Source organism: Triturus cristatus, chromosome 4_1 (assembly GCF_964204655.1).
Source record: "Triturus cristatus chromosome 4_1, aTriCri1.1, whole genome shotgun sequence".
Classification (NCBI taxonomy): domain Eukaryota; kingdom Metazoa; phylum Chordata; class Amphibia; order Caudata; family Salamandridae; genus Triturus; species Triturus cristatus.
The window spans coordinates 618,368,892-618,372,858 of NC_140585.1; positions in this window are offsets into that span (position 1 = coordinate 618,368,892).

Below are 3,967 nucleotides of genomic sequence, written 5' to 3' on the forward strand. Positions count from 1 at the left end.
TTAATGATGCAACGTTGTACAGCTGATGGAAGAAAATTGGATACTTTAATAAAGCAGTTTGTAGCAACACAAGTATCAATATCAGGAAGGACTTTTGTAGCAATTGCAATAATTTTCCATGATGGTCCTTCCACCACATCTGGACATTATACTGCCTATCTAAAATGTGAGAAAGGCTGGACACTTTGTAATGATGCCCAGTTGGTTTTCAAACAACTAAATCCCATAGGTGTATCTGCCGACGCTGACTACAGGGACCACAGTTCTTTGGGGTAACACGCAGGTAGGTCAGCAGTGTGCGACCATTTGGTTTTAGTTATTTAGTGGCTCCTTGAGCCGGGGAGTCGACGGGCTCAGGTTACGCACCTGCGTTGCTACGAGAGGTACATACCTGATAATGATTTTAGCAGCCTACACAGCAACCCTGCACTCTTTCCTACTCCCTGCTGACGAGAGGCAACTACCTCGAAACACGTGTCCAGGGATGGCTAACGCTATTCACACTTGCACTCACGACACGAGCATAGGTGTATCCGCCGACGCTGACTACAGGGACCACAGTTCTTTGGGGTAACATGCAGGATAGGTAAGCAGTGTGCGACCATTTGGTTTTAGTTATTTAGTGGCTCTTTGAGCCGGGGAGTCGACGGGCTCAGGTTACGCACCTGCGTTGCTACGAGAGGTACATACCTGATAATGATTTTAGCAGCCTACACAGCAACCCTGCACTCTTTCCTACTCCCTGCTGACGAGAGGCAACTACCTCGAAACACGTGTCCAGGGATGGCTAACGCTATTCACACTTGCACTCACGACACGAGCATAGGTGTATCCGCCGACGCTGACTACAGGGACCACAGTTCTTTGGGGTAACACGCAGGTAGGTCAGCAGTGTGCGACCATTTGGTTTTAGTTATTTAGTGGCTCTTTGAGCCGGAGAGTCGACAGGCTCAGGTTACGCACCTGCGTTGCTACGAGAGGTACATACCTGATAATGATTTTAGCAGCCTACACAGCAACCCTGCACTCTTTCCTACTCCCTGCTGACGAGAGGCAACTACCTCGAAACACGTGTCCAGGGATGGCTAACGCTATTCACACTTGCACTCACGACACGAGCATAGGTGTATCCGCCGACGCTGACTACAGGGACCACAGTTCTTTGGGGTAACACGCAGGTAAGTCAGCAGTGTGCGACCATTTGGTTTTAGTTATTTAGTGGCTCTTTGAGCCGGGGAGTCGACGGGCTCAGGTTACGCACCTGCGTTGCTACGAGAGGTACATACCTGATAATGATTTTAGCAGCCTACACAGCAACCCTGCACTCTTTCCTACTCCCTGCTGACGAGAGGCAACTACCTCGAAACACGTGTCCAGGGATGGCTAACGCTATTCACACTTGCACTCATGACATGAGCATAGGTGTATCCGCCGACGCTGACTACAGGGACCACAGTTCTTTGGGGTAACACGCAGGTAGGTCAGCAGTGTGCGATCATTTGGTTTTAGTTATTTAGTGGCTCTTTGAGCCGGGGAGTCGACGGGCTCAGGTTACACACCTGCGTTGCTACGAGAGGTACATACCTGATAATGATTTTAGCAGCCTACACAGCAACCCTGCACTCTTTCCTACTCCCTGCTGACGAGAGGCAACTACCTCGAAACACGTGTCCAGGGATGGCTAACGCTATTCACACTTGCACTCACGACACAAGCATAGGTGTATCCGCCGACGCTGACTACAGGGACCACAGTTCTTTGGGGTAACACGCAGGTAGGTCAGCAGTGTGCGACCATTTGGTTTTAGTTATTTAGTGGCTCTTTGAGCCGGGGAGTAGACGGGCTCAGGTTACGCACCTGCGTTGCTACGAGAGGTACATACCTGATAATGATTTTAGCAGCCTACACAGCAACCCTGCACTCTTTCCTACTCCCTGCTGACGAGAGGCAACTACCTCGAAACACGTGTCCAGGGATGGCTAACGCTATTCACACTTGCACTCACGACACAAGCATAGGTGTATCCGCCGACGCTGACTACAGGGACCACAGTTCTTTGGGGTAACACGCAGGTAGGTCAGCAGTGTGCGACCATTTGGTTTTGGTTTTCAAACAACGTTTGCCTAGGGAATTACAAAATTTCTACCTAATATTTTTAAAGCCAAAGTTTTAGGAAGATAATTCACTCTCTGAGGAATTTATTATTATGATTTAATAGGACTACCATTGGACAATTTACATAAAGAAGAAGTGCAAAAATAGCATTTGGCCTCAAGGAAAGGTATATTTTTTAATTATGGACTTTTTGGTGGTCATTTATTCGGTGATTATTTTAATGCGGCAACATTTACAGTTTTTATAAGTTAAAGTTATAAAATTTTGTCATCTGTAAGCATTTCTTATATGTATGATTTGTATTTTCTGGTAGTTTACTGAGAATAGTATGTTGGTTTTTTTTTAACAAGCTTTCTGATTGTTTTTTTTTTGCCCGCTGTTAAGTGATGAGTACCATTGAAATCACTATTTCTAGTGAAATTCAATATATTCTGAGAACAGCAAAAAAGGCAAACAAATTACTTTGTGGAAATTATGTTGTGTTGTAAAAAATGTATTATTATATGTTATAATTTTTTTTTTCTTTCACAGATCCAAATTTTAAAATAAGCAATTTTTAACAATTTACATTTGAATGAAAAACAGCAAAAAATGAATACCATTTTTTATTCCTATTACTGTGAAGGTAAGTTTAACTAAGTATCAATATGCAGAATGAAGAGGCCTGCAAGAAGCTACAAAGTTGAAACACGTTTCTAAAAACACTCCGTTTATGTAGTTTTGAAATCTGACCATAATCAGATATCATAAGACCTGAAAAAAAGAGATTTGAGGGGTTCATAATATTTCACGTTTTTAGCTGTTGAAGGACCGCAATCATTTCAATCGTTCTTCTTTGAACATCTTTGCAGACAAAACTCTGTGCTTACTTTTATCATTTGCAAGGAAATTTAAAAACGGAAATATATCACTTTTTGGAACATAGTTATTGTGCAAGACACTCTTTTATATTTACAAAGAGAGGAAAAGGCACTCTGTGCACTTTTTATACTCCATGTAAATACAACCTCGTCATTTAGACCACTTTGTGTTGAAAGGGTGTTCTATAAGTGTTGTTGTGCATGATTGCACTTAATACTCATAGAACAAGACACATGTCTAGATTTATCAGAAATCATAAATCTCAATATGTGTGTGAATGGTGCACCATTCTACAATTGGTGTAGGAAAGCACAACAAAGAAAATTGTTTTAATTTCTCCACATTTTTATATCTTCAATGCATGCTGAAATGTTCAGCATACATTGAAGGAGAAAAATGCATTTTCTCATTGTTTTTGTACAGGAAGGTGTGTCTTCCTGTAGAAAAACAAACAGCACATGACACAGATATCCTTGCACTATTGTGCAAGGGTGCCTGTGTCACCACATGGCTGCAGTTTAAGCAGCCGTGCAGACAGAAGCATAGATTTGCAACATATTTATGTACATATGTTGCATCCCTGTGCTTCGAAAGTACTACAGCACACTGCAGTTAAAGAGGTTACTGTGTGATGCTGCAGCACTTCCTTATAGTTCTGCACTTATACATTCACCATACGCTACTAATGCATTCATTCAGTCAATTACGTACTACACATACATTCATCTAAACTTTCACACACTAACAAAGAAATTTAGCTCTTTTTTTAAACCAGGAAAGTTAGTTCTTACAAGAACTTTTTTTTTCTTCTTTCTTCTTTTTATATTTTGTTTTTGGTTATTCTAAGAATTTTGTGATTTTTTTGGTTTTTCTGAAAAAAAACAAAAAAAAAAACAGGAGAAACCAAAGAATGAACTTCAGGGAACAATAAAAAAAAGCTAAAAAAAACTAGTAAATATGACTTTCTTGGCGGCGGCAGATCAGATCGATC